Source organism: Alexandromys fortis, unplaced genomic scaffold (assembly GCF_014885135.2).
Source record: "Alexandromys fortis isolate MF-2015 unplaced genomic scaffold, M_Fortis_MF-2015_v1.1 scaffold_42, whole genome shotgun sequence".
NCBI classification, from domain to species: Eukaryota; Metazoa; Chordata; class Mammalia; order Rodentia; family Cricetidae; genus Alexandromys; species Alexandromys fortis.
Genome location: NW_026067934.1, coordinates 7,052,681 through 7,075,350, shown reverse-complemented (window position 1 = coordinate 7,075,350; position 22,670 = coordinate 7,052,681). Strand labels below are relative to the sequence as shown.

General features: G+C 40.9%; 1 protein-coding gene across 4 annotated transcripts in view; it reads left to right on the top strand.

Moving 5' to 3' along the window:
• Positions 1 to 22,670, top strand: part of Socs5 (suppressor of cytokine signaling 5) — a 41,311-nt gene that overhangs the window by 2,625 nt on the left and 16,016 nt on the right. Inside the window, exon 1 of one of the 4 annotated variants that reach the window (XM_050146177.1) lies at positions 10,468 to 10,613. The exons of the other annotated variants lie outside the window; for them this stretch is intronic. The gene's annotated coding sequence lies outside the window, so the exon portion shown is untranslated. Of the gene's footprint in view, positions 1 to 10,467; positions 10,614 to 22,670 lie in introns of those variants that run through there. 4 annotated transcript variants of the gene reach the window in all.

The window sequence follows — 22,670 nt, the reverse complement described above, 5'->3', positions numbered from 1 at the left end:
GAAGATGCTAATTGTTTCCTTTTGAGACAACTCATCTAGACTAAAATATTAAATGAGCATCTTAGATTAAACTAATGTTCTATTTTTGTGCTAAAATTAGTTGAGACTTTTAGAATTCAAAAGGGTTTTTGTATTTTTAAGTGAATTGTGTGAAAATTATTTTCTAAGTGTGGTGTTTTTCTTATGTTAAAGTGGATTTTAGTTTCTTTAAAAGGAAGTAGAATTACATAATTGTGAAAACATAATTTATGCTATAGTTGTAACAGAGACAGGAGTTGTATTTCAGCCACTTAAGTGAAGATGCCCTGATTGGGTGTGGTACACTAGTAATCAATAATCATAGCATTTGGGAGGTAGGGGCAGGGAGCAGGGTAAGTGCTGGTGAAGGGCCAGCCAGGGCTGCAGGGTAAAATCCCATTTCAAAGAAAAGAAAAAGGAAGTACCTATCTTAGAGCATATTGGCATAGCACATAGAAAGGGCACAATAAATATTAGGCATTGTTTTCTGTGTTTTGTTAGGTTTAATTAGGATGTGTGCTCTTTCTTTTTCCCTTGCTATATTACATTCTTCCAGACTTTTTTTTTAATCCTAGATAAATATACAAACAATTATTTGCCTTAATGGGCATTTGGAGGAAATGGCATGCTTATGTTTTTGTTCTGTCTCGGCTTATCATGGACATTAACTGGATCTACATATCAAGTTAGAGTTGATGTGTACATTTCTCTGAATGGTGGGGGGACATTTAAAGAGTGCTCCCCCAAAGTGTGCTCTTTTGGCATGTTTCCAGGTGGTTCTTCTGAGTGGCCGTTCATGCAAAGAGTATCTCTGAGAAGCTGTCCTAGTGTGTGGGAGAAATGTATCTATCTGGAAAGAAAATCCTTTAGGGAAATAAACAGTTATTCAGCCTCCTGAAGGCTCTTTTATCTGCCCTAGCTGGATTCAGGAGAGAATGGGTGACATCCACCTTCTCTCATATTACCACAGTGTCACATACTCTGAGGATGCCACATGCCTTTTGAGGCTCTTATTGAGATACTTTTGCCTGTATGAGACAGTCTCTCTTCTGAAATGCATCTCCTCTATTCACCTTCCCATAACCTATTACCCTCACCCCTAGTTTCTCAAGCCCCTGTTTCTGTCATTCAAAATTGTAAGCCTGCCCCACCTCCAATCCCCAGTGCTGACTGAGAATCCATCCTGAGCCTCAAGCACACCAGGTCAGCACTTCACCAGTTACTTACTCAGGTCTGGCCTTTTTTTTTTTTTTTTTTTTTTTTTTTTTTTTTTTTGACTTCATCTTTTGTGTGGCACCCATGCATGCAAATTGTAAATTTGTGTGTCATTTCTCTTCCTCTTGCTCATCTGTTTATTACCTTTTTTTTTTTTTTTTTTTTAAATAGACCCTAGTACCAAACATTGGGTCTGGGAAGAAAATTCTCTTTCTCCGAGAAACCCTCATTCCAGTTTCATTATTCTAGAATGGAAAGGTATTTTGCTGCTTTGCAGGTGTTCTGAAGAAATTCTGAGTTCTAGAGCTTTCTAAGTGAGTTTAGATAAGGACATCAAGTTTATAAGGTCCATTGTTGATTGCAACTGTTTTGTGTTAATGGAATCATGATAAAACTCATCGAATTCTATTTTCTTCAAGTTAATTTCTCATCAACATTTTACTTATTTACTGCACTGTGTATATAAGCAAGTGCATGCCTGGGCTGACCTGTGCTTAGAGGACAGCTCGCAGGAGTCATTCTTCTGTGTAAGTCCTGGGAGTGGAGCTCAAGTCGGCAGTCACTCTTGACCCACCTCACTGGCCTTATCAGTTGAATTGGTTTTGTAGCTTTGCTCATTAAACTGCTAGGTTTTAGTGATAAATTTGTATAATTCCAACTTCAAGATGTAGAGTTCTTTTAATTTGCTGTATCTCAGGCCCAGCTAGTATTATGACCTTGTGGTTTAACATGTTCTGTTCAGATGGTGACAATTATTATCTATTGTTAGCAGGCTCAGAATCGCTAAAGTTACCCATCAAAAAATGTTAGGGTTATAGTTGTCTTTCACTTTTATAGAATTTTAATGTTTGAAAATTGACCAGCTCCCAATCTTTTGATTATTATAAACAAAATGATGTTATCATGGTTTATAGAACACTTGTTGGATTCATGACATATTTTTGGAATCTGTAGAAACAAAACAGGTTTTCTTTGGGTTTGTTATATCTTCACATATTCTAATTATGTGAATACATTATTTAGTTAAATATAATTTTAGAAGTCATCAAAAATACTATCATTAAGGTATAATAGACATTAGATCAGTTTTTTTTATTTTGGATTGAAGAGAGTATGTGTGCTAACAAATATTAACAATGGTCTGTCGTTAGAGTCCATAGGCTGAGTGGAACAGAATGCTGTCTTATCCTCGGTGTGGATGTTTGAGAATACGAGGACAGTATAAAACATAATAAACTCTTCATCTGCATTGGCCAGCTGGCTTAGTTTTCAGGAGGAAAGGGGCCTTTGAATTTGGATAGAGCAGAGGTGATCTTGGAAGGGTAATGAGTCTAGATTGTTTGCACATGGTAATACTGGGTAAATTTTACTTGGGTAGTTTAAGTGAAGATAAGCTGCCTGCCTTGATCTGTAGGTGAACAATTCAGATAAATGATTTCAGAGACCATAACCATCTCCACACGTTCATATATGCCTTTTAACACTGTGGAGAACCAAAATATGCCACCCTAAAATATACTTCTTTGGCATATTTAGAAAAACTGTCGACACTGGGATAGTTTTAAAGAGCTGTCTTTTTGTAGAAGAAATTTCATCTATAAAAGAAATCTACACTAGTAAACAGTGATGCAAAGGAGTCTTCTATGAGCCTCTCTTATCTCCTTAAATTAAGGGAGGATCTAGGAAAGATCCTATCAATGGAAGAGAGATTAGAGGACTACACCTCTCTCAGACAGATTGCCACAGGCTGTCACCCATTCAGCACCTTCCTTGGAGTCTATCTGCCTTGCAACACAACCTGTTATTAACTGCATTGCTCTGCTACTGCCTCCCTGGACTTGTTGCCACCACCTCCCCAAGCCTCTTTGTTACTGTACTTTAGGATACTATGTAAACATCAGTCACTTGGCCCTTCTCTGCTGTAGTGTCTTGTAAGTGTAGTTTGCCCTTCTAAGTCCCAGGTTCTTCATCCTCCTTAGATTCAACCTTGCACTGAAAATATTATGGGAGAAAGCATATTTGTAATGAATATGTATGGGCTCTTCCTGTCATTTTCTCCAACAATACAGTATAACAGCGATTCCCATTGCTTTTACTTTTATTAGTATTATAGAGCAGCCGATCCTGCAGCCAGTTAGCATGCACACAAAGTGGTGTGGTAGGTACATCTTTAAACCTGGCAGAAGAAAGAAGATAACAAGTTCAAGGTCATCCTCAGTTATGTGAAAGTCAAAGCCAGCCTAAGCTATGTGAAACCCTACCTTTAAAAAAGAAAAAAAAAAATAAGGAAATGGAAAGATGTATATAGATTATATACAAATATTGCACCATTTTGAATAAATGTACTTGAGCATCTGTGTATTCTGTATGGGGGAATCCTGGGAGCTGATCCCCTAGGAAACTGATCTAAAGGATATCTAAACATTAACTAGAGCATCTCATGTTTGCACACGGCTATAGTCTGACTCTTGTGCTTCACTTTGATCAGCACAAGGACGTTTCATTTTATGTGTTTAAGTGATTGAAAAGACTGTAGTGAAAGTTGCCAGATGTGTAGCTGGTGCCAGGTAGTTAGGCCAAGCCAGCAAGGAGGAGTTTGAGGAGCATCCGTGGTGAGTTTTCATGAACCATAGAGATGAATACATATGGAGGAAGATACTCCAGATTCTAGTTATAGGACCTGACTTGTGACCCAGGAACGGGATCCAAAAGTTATAGAGATGGCTTCCTTGAAGGCGTTTATTATGGTTGCTGTTGGACCAGGAAGTCCCGATATATTGAGAGTTGTTGGGCATGGTTCTGAAAACAAAAACAGTATTGTACATAATAGTAATTATCAAAAGGTCGCCATTTTTTAGCTGTTATTTTACAGCTGTTCTTTCATTTCAGTTGCTAACAATTCTGAAAGGTAGGTGGCATTATCCAATTTATACAGATGAATTAACTCAAGGACATTTAGTGACTTTCCCAAGACAGCTATTATGTGGTGGATTTGGGACCAGGGCTCTAGTCTTTTGATCATTAATCCTGCATATATCTCAGGATATTAAAAACATCTCTTAATAGTTTAATTTAGGGCTTATGAAGTACTTTTAACTCCTTGCATAAGGAGTATATGTAAGTACCTTGAGAGTAAGTCGTATTTAAATTATATATATTCTCTCTCTCTCTCTCTCTCTCTCGTGTGTGTGTGTGTGTGTGTGTGTGTGTGTGTGTGTGTGTGTGTGTAACTCTAGCTTCAAGCTGTCTGTAGCCTAGTGTGACCTTGAACTCAAGATCTTCCTGCCTCAGTCCCCTGACTTTTGGGGCTTTAGGAGCATGGAACGACAGGCCTATAATCCTAACATTCAGAGGATGAGGCAAGAGCACAGGTTTGACTCCAGCCTAAGAGCGGCACAGCCATAACAAAATTTTGAACAGACAGAAAAGTGGGCTGGAGAGATGGCCTGGTGGTTAGGCTTAGTGACTGCTCTTCCAGAGGACCCAGGATCGATTTCTAGTACAGGTCATAAACCATTTATAACCCCAATCCTAGGGAATCTGATGCTCTCTTCTGTCATTCTTCGGTACCATGGACATATATAGCACGCAAACAGACAAACATTCAGGCAAAACACACAAATAAAAATATACACATAAAATAAGAAAATTAAATTTAAAAATGTCTTTAAAAAAGGAAAAATGGTTTTCAAGAAAAACTAGGGATGTTTTACTGTGAAGATTTGCCCTTTAAAATTGGAAAGTTGGTTTTGGCCACCCCTAAAATATTAATTTGGTTGACTTTAATTTTGAAATGTTGTTTAGTAGGAAATGCACTGGGGTTGCATTGGGGCAGGCTGAAGTTATCCTGGACTAAAGAAGACTTGGGCAGGGCAGGTGGTGATGGACACAAGGGAATTACAGCATTGTTAGATGAATCACCGAGCTCAGAATGGTCTCAGAGCTAAGATAAAACACAAGAAAGTACCAAGACAGCTGTCACTATACATGGTTTTTAATATAATTTGTTCATTTTAATCTAATGTGCATTGGTGTTTTGCCTGCATGTATGTCTGTGTGAGGGTGTCAGATCTTTAAGTTATAGACAGTTATCACCTGCCATGTGGTTGCTGTGAATTGAGCCTGAATCCTTCAGAAGAGCAGTCAGTGCTTTTAACCTAACCTGAGCCATCTCTCCAGTCCTCTTCATGGCTATTTATATATACATATCTATACTGTTACATGTCGAAGTGATTTTATAGTAACCAAGTTAGTGTATATGAAAATATTTTGTAAATTTTAAGTGTTGTGCAACCCTGTCTCGAAAAACCAAAACCAAAAAAAAAAAAAAAGAATGGTGTTGAAATAAGAGCGGCGGGGCTGCGTCCCCAACACCCCAGCCGCTTGGCTAGCTCATGCCCGAAATAACAACACACAAACTGTATTCATTTAAGAACTGCTTGGCCCATGAACTCTAGCCCTTACAGGCTAATTCTCGCACCTGGACTAGCCCATTTCTAGTAATGTGTGTAAGCACCCCAAGGTGCGCTTACCGGGAAGATTCTAGCCTAAGTCTGTCGTGGGTTGCAGCTGCCTGGGAGAGCAGAGCATGGCGGCTGTCCGGTCCCTCTGGAAGCAGCGCAGAGTCTGACTTCACTTCCTCTTCCACCCAGAATTCTATTCTGTTTCCTCCTCCCATCTATCTTTTAACCTATGAGGGCCAAGGAGTTCCTTTATTGCTTAACCAATGAAATCAACAGATTGATATATGACACTCCCACATCAGAATGGTGCATAAAGAGGCAGTGATGCTCTTGTGAAGGGAAGACAGGCAGGAGAAACAGTAGAAAACACACTAGGGAAGGGGAGCAAAAGTTCAGGCGGTGGTGGCACACACCTTTAATCCAGCACTTGGGAGGCAGAGGCAGGTGGATCTCTGAGTTTAAGACCAGCCTGATCTACAGAGCAAGTTCTAGGATAGTCAAGGCCACATAGAGAAACCCTGTCTTGAAAAACAAAGCAAAACAAAAAAGCCGGGGCTGGAGAGATGACTGAATGGTTAAGAGCACTGGCTCCTCTTCCAGAGGTCCTGAGTTCAATTCCCAGCAACCACATGGTGGCTCAGAGTCATCTGTAATGAGACCTGGTGCCCTCTTCTGGCCTGCAGGACAGAACACTATAAACAAAATAAGTAAATAAATCTTTAAAAAATTATAAAAAAGCCCCCCCCCCAGTCCAGGAGACAAATATGAACAAGTTTGAATTAAGTGTGCATTGAAAGCCATAAATCTGTAAGTTAGCAATGAAACAGTTTGTCGTTACTGTAAGAAAGAAAGCATATAGTTGAAGCATATTTTTTTCCACTTTTCTTTTTAGTTTATGCAGATGTTAATATGGCTGTGAAAATAGCTAATTGAGAGTTAGCTGTATTGTCTGATTGTTTCTTCACTCATTTCTGCACAGTGTTAGCTAGCTAGTGGCTTTAAATACTATAAGGGAGCTCATAAGAATAAAATAAGCTGGGCTGGGTTACTGTTTATTCTATATTATTAAAAATGAAAGGGCATAGTATGCTTAAAGGAGGGTGAAGTTTGAGTTTTCTGAATGGGTATAAAAAAAATGAAGAAGTTAGATCCAAGGTGAAGTGGGAACAGATGACGAGTCTTCGGTGTCGTATTAGAGTGGTTTGAATTTTTATTTGGCTGTATACATAGAGAAGTAGTACTGTCCAACATTTTAGAAAAGTCATAGAGATAATAAAAAGAATAGTCTGGAGGGAAGAAGATTGGAGACCTTACTCGGCACTTATTTTCTATGGCAAGACGAGTGAGTAAATGAGACATGCCTGTCTGGCTCCTCACCGGGAGATCGTGATCACGGATGCCATTTAAATAAGGAGTCTATACGAAGGAATCTGAATCAAGGAGTTTGTGGTAGAATGGAAATGCAAGAAACTCAGTCCCTGGGCTTGGGTTGGTTCTGAAGGTGGTAGAAGTTGAGGATAGTCTAGTTCAGAGTAGAGTTCCATACATACACTCGAGAGAGGGCAATGCTGAGCTTGAGTATACACAGTTAAATAAGGACACAGTTAAGACATCAGTTGACATCAGGTCTAGATTAAAGCCTGATCATGGTATATATACAATGGGGAGGCATGTAGTTTATTGTTGAAAATCATGAACTATGGCAAATAACCATAGTTTCTAAATGATAATGCATTCAGAATAAAAAGTCATGGAAACAAAAATATAAACATTTAAAAATATTTACCTGTTACCATCACTCAAATGTCTTATTCTCTATAGTCCTGGCTGTCCTGGAACTCATTATGCAAACCAGCCTGACCTCAAAATCACAGAGATCCTCCCGTCTCTGCTTCCCAAGTGCTGGGAATTAAAATGCCACTGGCCATAAATCTGCTCCTGTTCAGGGTCTTTGTTGCCTTGGGCTGTTGGTCCTCCCAGCAGACGTGGAGGAAGCATGAAGGCTTTTTCAGCTCTAGAACAGTATCGCTGAGCCAGTGCATTTCCCTCTTCCTCTGGAGCTCACCCTGCAGCCTGGTAATGCTTAAGGCCCTGAGAGGAGGACCTTGGAGAGTGCTGGGAGTTTGCAGCGCCCCCCCCCCCCCCCCCCCCCCCCTGAAGGGTTCTCCAGGGTACGGAGTTGATGAGTCAGGAAGATGGAGATGCCAGGCTTCAGTGAAATGAGTACATCTGTCAGAAGCAAGGGCTTCAGGCGCTGAGAGGAAGTGCACAGTCTGGTGGTGATTGAGTTTAATGGAGAAGAGGAACTTAGGTTTGGCCTTAAAGGAAGTAGACTAGACTGTGCAGTGACAGGAATGACATTGATGAGGGGGGACACAGTGCCAAGATAAAGCACTAAGGAGAAAAGTCAGGAATTAGAGGAGACTGACGATGAAGGATGGCTTTCTGTCATTGTAACACAGGACCTAAATTATTTTGTTATAAAGACGAAAGGTTTCTTTGGCTCATGGTTTTGGAAAGTCTAGTCTGTGATTGATGACCCCATTGTGTCGAGCTTGTAGAGATATCACACATCATGTGGAAGTAAGTGGCAGAGTAAAACTGCCCATCTTTTGACCAGAAAGCAAAAGAGATCAGATCTCACAATTCCCCTTGAGGGCAAGCCCTTGGTGACCTCTAAGGCCCTTCTTCAGACCTGCCTCTGAAGTTTCTGCTACCTGGAGATTAGGTCCTTAACACCTAGGCCTTTAGGGAACTTTTTTTTTTTTTAACACCTGACCACAGCCTTCCACTCCCTGCCCCCTTCCTTCACCCCCTCCCTTCAATCCACTCTTCCTTCATAATCGCCCAGAAGTTCCCAGAAAGGAGCAAGCCTCCCGTGGGCTTCAGCAAAACATGGCATATCAAGCTGCCGTAAAGCCAAACGCACCCCTCTCCCCCGCCGCTAATATTCAGATTGGACGAGACAATCCAGCATGAGGATTAGGTTCCCAAGAGCCCGTCAAAGCACCGGGGATAGACAGTCTCTGCTCCTCTTTATCAGGAGGACTCTCAAGTTCCATGAGCAAGGCTAGTAGTTTCTGTGGGTTTTTCTGCCATGTTCCTGACTGGGGAACATTCTTTTTGGTTTTTCAAGATGGCATTTCTCTGTGTAACAGCTCTAGCTGTCCTGGAACTAGCTCTGTAGACCAAGCTAGTCTCAAACTCACCTGCCTCTGCCTCAGCCTCTGCGGGGATAAAACCACCTGGCCCTGGGGGGGCATTCTTAATCCAAACTAAAGCAGTTTGAATTGGGGTTAGTGAGAAATTAGAATAGGTCAATGACTGAAAACTAAAAATTGGAGTTGGGGCTCCCAGGAGCAATTTAGTAGAAAACTGAACGTGAACAGAGAAGATAATGTAGCAAAAAGCAGTTTAGCACTAAAATAGCGGTTAGATTTATTCTGTTTGTGATGCCTGTCTGTAGTCTAGACAGCACCGATTGTCTGTGTACAATCTAAATCCCATGTGTTCTCTTCATCCTGTTATTATGCATCACTGTAACACTGGTTCTTAAAAGCTCCTGCACTTGAGAGTATTATGGGTTTTGAAATGCTGGTTTGGTAAGTTAGAGGAGGGCCAGTGATCTTGATACACACAATCTTCAGAGTTTGTAAAGAACCGTTCTAAAGGGTGGGCACGCACGAAGAAGACAAAATCACAGATTTTGGTCATGGTCATTGTTTTCCTGTTAAAATTAAAAAAAAAGCATGAGAAGAACCAGAAGACCAATATACATGCAGTAAAATACAAACATGCTTGGTATACTTTTTTGTTTTTTAACCTGTCTCATGTATCAGGCGGGCTTTGATCCCTTATCTCCACCTTCCACCCTGGCATTACAGGCCTGAGCCACCATAGTCCACCTTCAGCTCTGTACTTTTGACTATTTATAGATCATGTAATTCACAGTTCCCATCAGCCCAAAGGATCTCTGTGCTCCTTCAGATTTTTTCTCTTTTTTCCCTTCCTTCAGTCAATGTTTTAATTTCCCCCCCCCACACACTATAAAATGATTTTGAAGGCTGTGTAGAGTAGCTCGGCATAATCTTGCTAAACAAGGGTGAGGACCTGAATTTGGGTCGCTAACCTTTATGTAAAAGCCAAGTGTGTCTGTACGTGCCTGTAACCCCACAGGTGGGTCCCAGGTGCTTGATGACCAGCCAATCGTGATAAAAGAGCAAGCTTCAGGTCTGGGAAGCAATAGAGGATGGTACCTGATCAATATCTGCCTTCACACATGTCACCGTGCACAGGTGCTCACACCAAATATACACAGAAAAAAGATTGTTTGTCTGCTGTAGAATTTGTGTTAAAGAAGTATAGTAGAGTGCACTCGGGTGATTTTGAGGTTCTCCTGTGTTGCACATGATGACAGTGCACTCGTGTGATTTTTTGAGGTTCTCCTGTGTTACATTGTGATGATAGAGTGCACTCGTGTGATTTTTTTGAGGTTCTGTGTTACACATGATGATAGCATGCACTCTTGTGCGATGTTTTGAGGTTCTGTGTTACACGTGATGGTAGCGTGCACTTTTGGGTGATGTTTTGAGGTTCTCCTGTGTTACACATGATGGTAGTTCTTTGTTTTTCTTCCAGCTGCAAGCTAGAATGATACTGTGTGATTTGTTGTGGAAGGGCTGTTCCCAGCTGTTGACGGTGGTGAATAATAATCTGCAGTGAGCATTGTAGACTGTATCTTCTTACAGGCAGAGTTCCTGTTTCTCCTCAGGGAATCCTAGAAGCGGAACTGTGAGATAGACGGCTTCTGAGGTGGCTTTACCATTTTACAGTCTGTGGTGGTTAACCTATCAGCCTGATTGGATCAAGAAAGCCCCCAAAGATGAGGAGGTTCATCTACCAGGAGAACTGTTTACGGTTGGTCACCCTGAATGTGGGCATCACTATCCTCTAGCTTCTGAATGTTAAAAGAGAAGAATGGGGGTCTCTGTCAGGTGCCTTCTGATGACATTAACTGTATATACTGCTTTGCCATGTCCTCCTGGCCATGGTGGGATGAAACCATAATCTAAAATAATTGTATGTTATGTAATATTATTTTAAGATGTGTTACATTTGTTTATGCTATGGAACATTTGTTTAATAATGTGAAGGTGTGTTGCATTCTTTTATGTTGTATTTGGTTTACTCTGTGACACTTATGTTACTTTGTCTGTATAAAACACCTGATTGTTTCAATAAAGAACTGACTGGCCAAAAGCAAGACAGGAGACAGGATCAAAGATCGGATCGGTGGGACTGGCAGGCAGAGAGAAGAGAATAAGTAGGAGAAATCTGAGGAGGGAGGGGAGGGTGGGAGGGAGAGAGAGAGAGAGATTGATTGAGTTGAAGGAGCAGCTAGAAGGGTCCATTCAGCCATGGAGTAAGAGTGAGAGTAAGATACAGAAGTAAGAAAAGGAAAAAGCCCCAGAGGCAAAGGATAATTTAAGTTAAGCAAAGCTGACTAGAAAGAAGCCAAGCTAAGGCTGGGCATTCATAAGAAAGAGTAAGACACCATGTGTGATTTATTTGGGAGCTGTGTGGCACCCCCCCCCAAAAGCCAAAAGAATAAAACAGCCAACGACAAGTGGATCTCCCTAAGGCAGTGGTTCTCATCCTTCATAACACTTCGAACCTTTAATACAGTTCCTCGTGTTGTAGTGACCCCCAACCATAAAATTATTTTGTTGCTACTTCATAACTAATTTTTTTTCACCATTATGAATCATAATGTAAATATCTGTGTTTTCAGATAGTCTTATGAGGTGATGATGCACAGGTTAAGAACTACTGCCTTAAGGTGTTTTCCCTGGGTTAGTTGTTACAAGGACACAAAACTGACTGACATACCCTCTCATTAGCAGGCAGTCTGAGAATTGTTTACATCGTCCGTCCCCACTGTGGTCTAGTGGGGGTAGCTCTTGTGGTTTGAACTTTACCTTTGTGGCAATTATTGATAATTGAGTACTCTGTCATGCACATATTTTCCTTTGTTCAAAACAGCTAGTTGTCTATTTACTACATTTTAGCTTTTTCTGTGGCCCAGTCTGTGGCTTGCCTGTTCATGATGGTGTCTTTCATTTTATTAGTATTTTCTTTCATGTTAGAGTTCTGGGTCCTCTGTAGCAACGGNTCTAGACTAAGGCTGAATTTTAACAGATGTGCTGTATCGCCTTATTAATTGTATATATGCATGTGTGTGTGTTTATTTAATTCTTCTGTATATTTTCTGTGGAAGTATTTTTAAGAAATCTGTAATATTTTTACTTTCTAATCCCTGTTTCTGCAGTCTTTTCAGAGTCTCCTCTTGTGATCTGCCCTGCATACTTTCTCCCGGGTACCACAAACCTCTGCTTGAGCTTTGGCATCTCAGGTCAGGCACCCTGGCCTTCTGGTTCCCTCTTGTATTGAGATTCCAGGCAATCATCTGCTGCAGTCCTAGGCCCACAGGCCATAAGCTGTGGCTGCTTAGCCCCACCTGAGTCCTTGGCCTCCTTTCAGGGATTGTGTTTCGTGTCATCTGTTTTTTAGCCTCCAAAGTGTCCTTTTGTTCCGTCACCACCAGGAAGACTCTTCCAGAACTCATAATTCCAGATCTCTTGCTTTCACTTTTGACATGGGAAGAATGTCCCTGAGTGTTGCTAACCCAAGAAAAGACCAAACTTGCAAGTATGGATTCGGCTGAATGGGAGACTTTTTTTTTTTTTTTTGACATTGTAAAGTCAGAAAAGCCTAAATTGCGCCATCATAATTCGTGGTCCTATATAGGGCCTAAACTTACATTTGTCATGAAGGAGGTCTGGCCAGTCCCATTTACTCCAGTCCCTGGGAATGGAAGTGTAGTTCTCTAATTTTTATTTATTTATTTATTTATTTATTTTTTTGTTAATTAGCAAAGCCCAGGCTGACCTTGGACTTGCACCTGCTCTGAGACTCCCTCATTTTCCTTTCGGTTTCTCTGTTTTGTTTTCTGTTGCTGGAGATTTTGCCTAGGGCCCTGCACTCTGGCACGCCCTTTCAGCAGTTCACCAAGTCTGTCCCCAGCGCCTCAGGCACATGGCCTGGAGATGCTTCAGAAAGTAATTTATATATATTTGCCATGCATAGACCATCTTAGAAAGGAGAATGTTTAATATTGAGAGATGATAGAATGTAGTTGATGAGAAGCCGGCTGCACATCTTTAATCCCAGCACTCGGGAGGCAGAGGCAGGCAGATCTACAAGAGCTAGCTCCAGGACAGGCTCCAAAGCTACAGAGAAACCCTGTCTCAAAAAAACCGAAACCAGACACAGATGAAACAAATGAATGTAGCTGATGACGTAGACTCTAGGGTGGCACCTTCATCCACTGGACCAGAAATGACTTCAGTGTGAGTGCTCTAGAATGGATTGTTTTTAGCACCTGCAGATCCAGAAGCTCATTGTGTATGGGGAGGAGATTTTGTTTTTTATTATTATTATCATTTATTTATTTATTAAAGATTTCCGTCTCTTCCCTGCCACCGCCTCCCATATCCCTCCCCCTCCCCCAATCAACTCCCCCTCTCTCATCAGCCCGAAGAGCAGACTGGGTTCCCTGCCCTGTGGGAAGTCCAAGGACCTTGGGGAGGAGATTTTGGCTTAAGCAAACTTAGAGAAGACTAATATAGGAGACAGCTTATTTTTCAATTTTTTATTAAGATTGCACAGTGTCAAAGCACAATGGTCTAGTAGCTGCACCTTTTGTATTAGCTTTGTCTGCCAGCTCTCACTTGTTCTTGTTGTCTTCAAGGTTGGAGACAGTGGTTCAGTTTCCTTTATTTATTGGTAGACTTTGTGAAGAGCTATGCAGTTGTAGGCAAGTTGTTTAGTATTGCCCCTCAATTTTCTCATCAGAAGCAGCTGCTGTGTAGATTTTTATTTGGTTTTATGGTTCTGGGATTGAGTTTGTCTCCTTAGCGCCAAGGTGTAAAATACAGTATCACCAGCTCTTCCCAGCCCTTGTTTTACTTACTTTGAGACTGGCTCTTACTTAAACTGCTTAGGCTGTTCTTGAACTCATTTTGTTGTCCAGGCAGGCCTTGAACTTTTAATCGTCTTACCTCAGCTTCCCTAGTTGCTTGGATTACCAGCCTGTGTCAATTAGCCCCCATCTCAGAAGATAGTCGTGAGAACGAAATCGGGTAGTTAAAGTCATGAATGTAGTGCTTTGTATCTAGCTGCTGTTTAGTAATTGTTAAGATTATTTGTTTGCTGAAGGATGTGTCAGGTGTCCAGGGGAAGTAGGAGGTAGGGAGTTGGAATGTGTATATGATCAAGACATTGTTTACATACGTGAAATTGTGCATTTTTGAAAGAAGATTTTTTTTCTTCTACTTAGAAGGTTCAGCCTGAAACCTAAATCTGTTCTAGCTTTGTCTTTTATTACAGATATTGCTGACAAACTGTCTGTTACAGAATGCTAATACTGCTTGATTTTTGTGAATATTCTCTAGTGGTGCTGCTTTGCACAGATTGTTTTACTCTCAGAAAAGCTCTATTAGTATTTGTCAAGAATGTTTGTTTTAAAGAATTGGTGATGTTTGTTACCTCCAAACGTAAGCCTTCTCCTTAGGATACCTTTTCAAAAGAAAATATTTAAAGTACAATGAAGCTAAGGACCATGGAGATAAAATCATCGTGTACATTAAGAACTTCTTTGCTGGGCGTTTTTACTGGGTCTTCCAGTTACACTTTCTGAAGTATAAAGGGCGATAACATTGAAATTGTGATGATAGTTACCCAGGGCCCCATCCAAAAGGTGAATACAGGGTGAAATGGGGAACCCAGCAGGGCATTTCACAAGACAGGTTCTAAGAGCTTGATGGATTATGTCATGAAGATACAGGACGCAGTCCATACTTCCCTGGTCATTGGGAATTGTGTTTACCAGGAGTAGACACTGAGAAGGAGAAGGCAGCCACAGCTTAATGGTTTTGTCTTAGGAAATTTCTCTGGCGTTAAAGAGAATAATTTTTTTTCCAGCAGGTAAGAAAATGAAATTAACTTTATTCCTTTGCTTTCAGGTAGAAAATTACTGACAGTAATTATTGAAAATTTGATCATCAGTGGTTTGCCTCATGCCCAGAAGATTCTGTTTCAGGACCTCTTTCTAGTAGGCACATAGCGCAAAGAGCAGTGGTTTCTCTCACTAACGAGTCTGTCCAGACAGAGGAGTCCTCTGAGGCTTTAGCAACCCATAGCTGTAATCGGGAGCCTGAGCTAAGACCAGAGCCCAAGTGCTTGCCTCTGATGCCCTTTTCGTGTTTTCCCTTTAGAACTTGCTGTAAAGTCCAATGCCTCACCAGGTGTTTAAGTTATGACTGTCCTTCCACTTTGGATTTTTTTTCCTGTGGAGAAGAATTTGATATCTCTGAAATGCTCTGAAAAGACAGTAATGAATTGTAATAGTGTAAATTCTTTTTGAAAAATCAACAGAGACACCAGAACATGATGTGGATATGAAAATGAATTCAATGGTGAAGGGCAGGTGGGGAATAAGAAGTTAGGTTTCCTGTGAAATGAGCATCGTGGGTGGCGGTAGGGACTCTTGGGCTCCAGGTGCTTCGTCTGTTGGGTGTTCTTAGAGGAATGAACTGTGCTGCACGAGGCTGGGAAAACCCGCCACTCAGATGGTAGAGAAGTCTAGGGAAGTAGACCTCTAAAGATTCCACAAGCTAGCCGGGCGGTGCTGGTGCACGTTTTTAATCCCTGCTCTCAGGAGGCAGACGGATCTCTTGTGAGTTTGAAGCCAGCCTGGTTTACAAAGCTAGTTCCAGGACAGGCTCCAAAGCTACACAAAGAAACCCTGTCTCAATAAAAACGAGAGAGAGAGAGAGAGAGAGAGAGAGAGAGAGAGAGAGAGAGAGAGAGAGAGAGAGAGAGAGAGAGAGGAAAAATTAAAGATTCCATAAGGTTACTGGCTGAAAACGGGGAGAGAAAGGTCTGTTTGAGAGACAGACATTGGAGGGAAGGGCTGTTGAATAAGGCCATGGTATTGAGTGGAGGAAAAGGACATTTTTACAAACTGTGGGATTGTTAATTTAGACACTGTGAACTTGATGTACAATGAGGAACACCATATTGGGACAGACTTGACGTTACTGGTGGACTGAAGAGTGACTGTGAGTGTGACCTAGAGGTGCCTTTCCCACACACACCTAGCTTACTCAAGGAGGTAAGACTTGGCCTTCAAACCCTCACACTGTAAATACCAGAGCAGATGGTTTGTGGGGGGGCAGGGAGACAATGGTAAATGTCTTAAATTTTTAATTTGGGAGTCTGGGTAGATTGCTCACTCAGGTAAATTGAGCAAGTCATTTGTGTACAGGTGTGGGGCTTGAGTCTGAATCCCTAGCACCTTATTAAGGAAAAGGAAAACCGGGATGTAGGAATTTGTACCTGTGACCCAGGTACCGGGGAGGCAGAGACAGGATTTGCAAGGCTTGCTGGTAGCCATTCTAAGTCATTGAGCTCCAGGTTCAATGTGAGATCTTTAAAAAGGTAAGGCAGAGAGTAACTGAGGAAGACCAGTGTCTGGTCTCCATGTGCACACACATACACAAACAGGCACACAAATGGGGGTGTCCCTTGTTAATTTAAGGAACTAGGTGAATTTTATTAAATGAAGTTCATCATTCCCAGAAAACTGAGTTTTTCTTTCCTACATCTAAATAAAGGAGTGGAATTCTGATTTCTTCACATAACTAGTGATATGTAGAATGGGGACAAAATTTGTGTTGTTCAGAACAGAATATCATCTTAGAGTATACAAGATGTAGATAAAATGTCCAGGAGAATGAGAGCCTTCTGCTTGTTTTATTTGGGGCAGGGTCTTGGACTTGTCATTTAGCCCCTGGGTTGTCCTTGCTGTCCATAGTCTCTGGCGTCTCATCCATATACAAGGGAATACAATTCATTGCTGGCCTCTTTAGAAGCTTATATCCTATTTGCCAATTCACTGTAACTCAACACTAAACCCTGGGGCTATTTAAGACTTAAGCTAACATCGCAGGGACTGGAATCTTCATTACTTTTTCCATTAATTGTCCTTTACCTCTCACCCCTTGTTAATCTCTTTAATTTCTCTGTTCCCACCTTTTCTTTGAAAAGTTTTTATACTTCTTTTATTTATTCTGTATTTTACATGTAATTGTGGATTTATAAGGTTGATATTTCCCAAGATCTACTTGTTTTAAATAATACTTTTTCAACTTAAAAATTAATAAACATTGAATCAAATGTTCAGATATTTTTGAAAGAAAAAATGAAATTATAGTAATCAGTAAATGTGCAGAGATCTTCACAGTGGTGTTCCTTGTCTATAAGTTTAAAGATATTTTAAATTTATTTTTATTTCATGTACATAACTGTTTTGCCTACATGTTTGTATGTATAGCACGTGTATTCCTGGTGCCTGGAGGTCAGAAGGCATCGGATCCCCTAGAACTAGGGTTACAAATACTTGTGAGTTGCCAAATGGGTGCTGGGAAACGAATCTGGGTCCTGCACAAACAGCAAGAGCTCTTAACTGCTGAGCCATCCCTTCAGCTCTATCAGTAAGTTTTGTTAAATAGATTTGTGGGCCAGGGAGGTAGTTCGTGCAATACAAGTGCTGTTGCCAAGCCTCGGGACTAGGTTGATTCATCAGTCCATGTTCTGGAGGAAAAAGAACCAACTACCAAAGTTGTTCTAACACCACCACATACGTGTTCCTTGGCCTGCACACACACACATCATACTTGTGCTCACATGCACAATAAGGACTTTAAATGTTTGTGTACAGGTGCTTTTGGTACTAAAACCAGCTTAGATGCACAATTCTTAATTTTCTTTTACTATCATGAACATTTCCAGGATAATTGATGATCCTGAAGCAGGCATTCCAGTCCAAGAAAGCACCTCGCAACAGAACCTATTACACACCATTGAAGCACTCAGCTGCTACGCTGTGGCGAATGGCTTTTGTGTATAAATCTTAAATCCTTATCTGATTAGTTTCTTAGATAAATGTATGTTTGTGAATCAGCAATAAAAAGTTCTGCATAGTTTTGAAGTTCTAATATATGATACAAAATGTTATGTGGATTTAAATTCTCATTATAACTTAATAGTTCTATTTAATTGTCATCTTTAATAAATTCATATCTAATGACCTTATTTCATATTTATCAAGTATACATCTGATTTGTGATTTTTTTTTCTACACAGATTTTTCTGGGGTTTTCCTCTTAATGAGTTAAGTATTTTAACTGTGTCATATGTTGAAATGTTTGTACTACTTTACTACCTTCTAGTTCTAGTTCTGCTCAGGGCATGTGTGGTTGTGCAGAAGTCTTAAGTCTACATCAGTGGTTTGTGTGAGATGTCCCCAGTGTCACCTGGTCCCTGATGGACAGCACTGCTTAGGAGGTGAAAGAGAAGGGGCCTTGCTGGAGGGAACGAGTCACTCGAGGCGGGCTTCCAGGATTACCTGCCCCGGTGGGCTGTTTCCCCTCAGTGTCAGCCCAAACTAACTTAACTCTGTTAAGAGTGACCTTGGTCATGCTGTTTATCGAGGCGGTAGGATAAAAATGGTCCTGAACCTCTGGAGTGCTGGAATTACAGGCGTCAGACAACAGTCCCCAGCTTTGCTAGGTTTTCTGGTCCTCATTTTCTTTTGATTTCTTTCTAATGCATTTTGGCTCAGTAGGTTTCCCCATCACTTTGAGATGCCTTCCATCTCTGATGTTTACAAGTATAAGTTTAACATTTTTAATTTTTTTAAACAAAATCTTGCCTTGTAGCAGTTGATGTGATTGATGCCTTGGCCTCTTGAGTGCTGGAAGTGCAGGGGTGTACTGCCGTGCTCAGCTTGTTACCACTTTTTTTAAGTGGCAGATTTACCTGTTATTCTAATCCTTTTAGTTCTCACCATTCCTAACAACAGTTCCTGCTTGGGTTTTGAGAAAACCTATCCCTTTCTACTTCAGGAAGGATGGTGAGTGGTTGACAAACCAGTATTTGGATATTTACTGTAATTGGTCAAAAGTTCTAAATATTTTAGAAGTTTCAGGCGATAAGAGAAAGGAAGAGAAATTTAGACTGAGGACTTCCATTTAGACTTCTGCTGGTAGTAGAAAACTTTGAAAAGGAGGAGCTTGGTAAGTTCTGATCTTCATAGTAACTGTCTGCCTGAGTGTGTGTGCTTACTACAAGCCTCCCTCGTTCTAGTTTCTTCTTCCATTCTGCCCTCTCATAAAAATATCTCACATTTGCTTAGCTAGTCTTTTAACTAACTCTGTCAAGGTAATAGGAATTTTAAAAACTGATGAATGTCTTTGTGGTTGCTAACATATGGTTGGGGAATAACACTTAGGGACAAATGTTTGGGGTAAAGCAGATAGAAGCAGCTACTGTGTTTGGGTTATCTGGTAAATCCATAATACAGGGCATTTCTCCATTTTTGTTAACATCACACACTCTAGTAAACAACAAGGTCAACTTTCCAAGTGTATAACTGCTCTACCCCAAACATTTGTTTTGTTGGGCTGGAATAATAGGTAATTTTTATTTTCTTCATTATTCCTTTACATATTTTCAAAATACATTAGAATTCTGGCACATGTCACAAAGAATCTTTCTGAACTTAGGTCCAGAAACTACAGCCTAAGGCTAAAGAGGGAAACACTTGAACAAACGACAGAGATTTGTCAGAAATGGTTAGGAAGAACTGTAAGCATAAACATTTAACCTTAAAGAGCTCAAAGAAATGGCTGGTCTTTAGAAAAACCTTTGTCGTCAAATGTGATTGAAAACTGGCCCAGCACATGGAGGCACAGACTTGTGGGCCTCTGTGATTTGAGGCCAGCCTCATCTACATAACAAGGTCTACATAGTCTTGACAAGCAGTGATTTTCGGTTACTTCTCCGGCATTGGATGGGTCAAGTTTTATTTTGATTCTGTTAACAGACTAACGGTTTTAGATTGTCCTGTTTCAGAATAAAATTGTTGTATTAATGGATAAAGTAAAGTAAGATATTTGACTTGGGATTTATATCTGTAATTTTAGCTAGTATATTTCTCTACACTTACTAAGAAAATTATATTAAGGCTTTTAGCCTTTCCAATACCTTTCTCAGTCAGCTCCTTGAAGAACAGACTAAGTTGAAGGTATTTACATTTACTTTTTTCTTATGTGGGAGAGAAGCTAGATCACCTGTAAATAAGTAAGAAAAGAAAAAACCTGAGTGGTTTCTTCCTTTGATTGATTGCAAGCTGTCAAATGACTTGAAGCTCATTATTTCTCTTTAGAATTAAATTTGGGCCAGAAGAGTGTTGTCCTTAACTATGTGGATGAGTGGTAAATATATCCTAAGTAGTTTTATGGAAAAGGAAAAGGGAATGTGTCCTCAGAAGCTCTTGAGTTTTTAGGTGATTCTCTTGACACTTTGGGTCACTGGCGTTATGAAGGAAGGAAACAGTTGGAGCACACTCATTCCACAGTGTTTCTTTGTGAGTTAGCAGGAAGGGCTCAGTGAGCTCGCTGTGAAACAGTTTCCCAGGTTAGGCACTTTTCTGGGCTTAAGATACTCCCTGAATTCTTCTACGGAAAGTTACTTGCTTTGTCCATATGCTTTCCTGCTTAGCTGCCCTTTGGTGTGAAGTGAGATGTGAGGTGGCCTTGGTGTCTTGTGCCCTGGGGTGAATGACCTTATAGCGGGCAGGACTGATGGTACTACTAATCACACCTAGATCTAGTGCTCAGTGAAACCACTTGCTTCCTCCCTGCAGATGGAAACAAAGGCAAGAGTACCTCACCAGTAATCTCCTGGATATGCAGCAGCCTTGCCTTTTGCTTCTATTATTAACACAGCCATCTCCTCTTGCGTTGGTTGTGCATCAGACGCTGCCACGTTAGAACCCCAAGCTGTGTTTGCCTTATATCATGTTATCCTCATAAGAGAGGTGGTAATTGTTCCTATTTTTAGATGGCAAAGTTGAGACATCTCACACAGCTAATGAATGCTTGACTGTGACACTGGGTCCAGCTAAATCTAAAACACGTGTTATTTGCGTTAGAGCCTAGAATCTGCCAGGGAGACTGGTATGTTTGTTAGTACATCACACAAGAGACTTCTCCATAGAGAATGAAGTTAGGATTTTATGGTTTTCTAAATGTACAGTATCGTAGAATACAGTTTAAACTGTAGCAGCATTTTATAGACTAAAAAGGAATTTTAAAACTCAAAGGAGTAGGGATTATGCTGCTGGACCTTGTCCAGGACTCTACAAATTAGCCGTCCCTAGTTATGTTGTAGATGAGCTGTAGCTCCAGCTGCTAGGGAACACTGAAGTCTCAGCACCCTTCCCTAGGAAGTAATGTAGGCACTTGAATGATTGATAGAAATCTCAGTCTGGCAGATATTAGACTTAGGAAGATGCTTATGTTTGTGGTGTGACCCAGAAGAAGCAAAGGAAAATTGTTTTTTAAAAAGGAAAAGAAAACCCTGAAGACACAAGGCAGTGTTGTAGCACGGCCAGCCTCTGCTGTGTGTCCTCTGGGAGCACAGTCTTTATGTATGTGGTTCCTAATCTTCACATCAGACCCTGATAGAGACAGCAAAGGCACTTAGACTCCTCCCCAGCCCTCGGTGCTTAACCATTTCTAGCCTGCACCTTTTTTATTCTGTTGCCTGAGTCAAGAGTCAAAGTGCTTGTTTGACCTAAGAATAGGGTTTGAGGTGGGGGGGCCTAGAGCTTCCTACCACATGGACACTGCAAGTTAGAATTAGGAGATAAAATTTAAGAAATGAAAAATGTAAAATTACCTGTTTTTTAAATTAGAAAAAAAAAAAGACCTTAAATTGTCTTCCTGTAGCTGAGGGATATTATTATGTAACACTAGGTCTCTGTCAGTCAGTCTCTCTCTCTCTCTCTTTCCCTCCCTCCCTCCCTCCCTTGACCTGCATAGAGAAATACAAGAACGTCTTAGCTATCATTTCCTTAAGCTGGGTGTGTGGTAGCAAACACATTTATAGTAGATAGAGAATAGAAACCAGAACGTTCATGGCTGGGAATGATCTCACTGAAGAATACTCTTCTACTGTGTACAAGGCCTGGGTCCAACATCCTGGCCCAGCATTACCAGAAAAAAAAAATCAAGACCATCCATAGTAGGGCTCTAAATAACTCTGTTTAGTCTGGATTCATTTTGTGAGATATTGATTCATAGGACAGGAGTTTCCTTTGAAGTGGGCGTTTGCTGCCTTTGACACATTTTAATGGTAGAACGTACAAGTGTGGGGACAGAAGTCCACGTCAGGTGTCTGCTCTTACTCCCCACAGTTTTCTCTGAGACAGGGTCTCTTGCTGGACCTGGAACTCACCATTTTGCTAGACTAGATGGCTACTGATCCCCTCACCCAAATCTGCCTGTGTCTGTCTTTCAGCTCTGAGGCTGTAGGCACACACCACTGCACTAGTGTGTATGTGGCCCTAGGGGACCTGAACCCAAGTCTTCATGGCACACAGCAAGAACTTTATCCCCCACCTGATTTAGCTGCCTTATTTCCACCCCACATCACTGTGTTTGGAGAAGCTATGTGAGGGATAATTACCAAGTTTAAAAGAGCATTTTGATATCATTTAGTTGGTCATATAGAAAAGTGTAGCAAAATATCAATATACTATTTTCCAAATAGTTTGCTTTGAGACAAGGTCTTGCTATTTATCTAGCCCAGGCTGGTCTAGTTCTTAGTTGATATCTGGTTGTGTTATTGTTTTTAAAAAATATTACCTAAGAATTAGGATTTCAGGCATTATGGTGGCCTGCCATCTCTCAGGATGCACTTAGGAAGTGCCCTGGCCAGCCCAGGGTCGTCCTATGGCTGCTAAGTCACTATGTAGTCTGTACACAGGTGCAAAAGGCCCTGCTA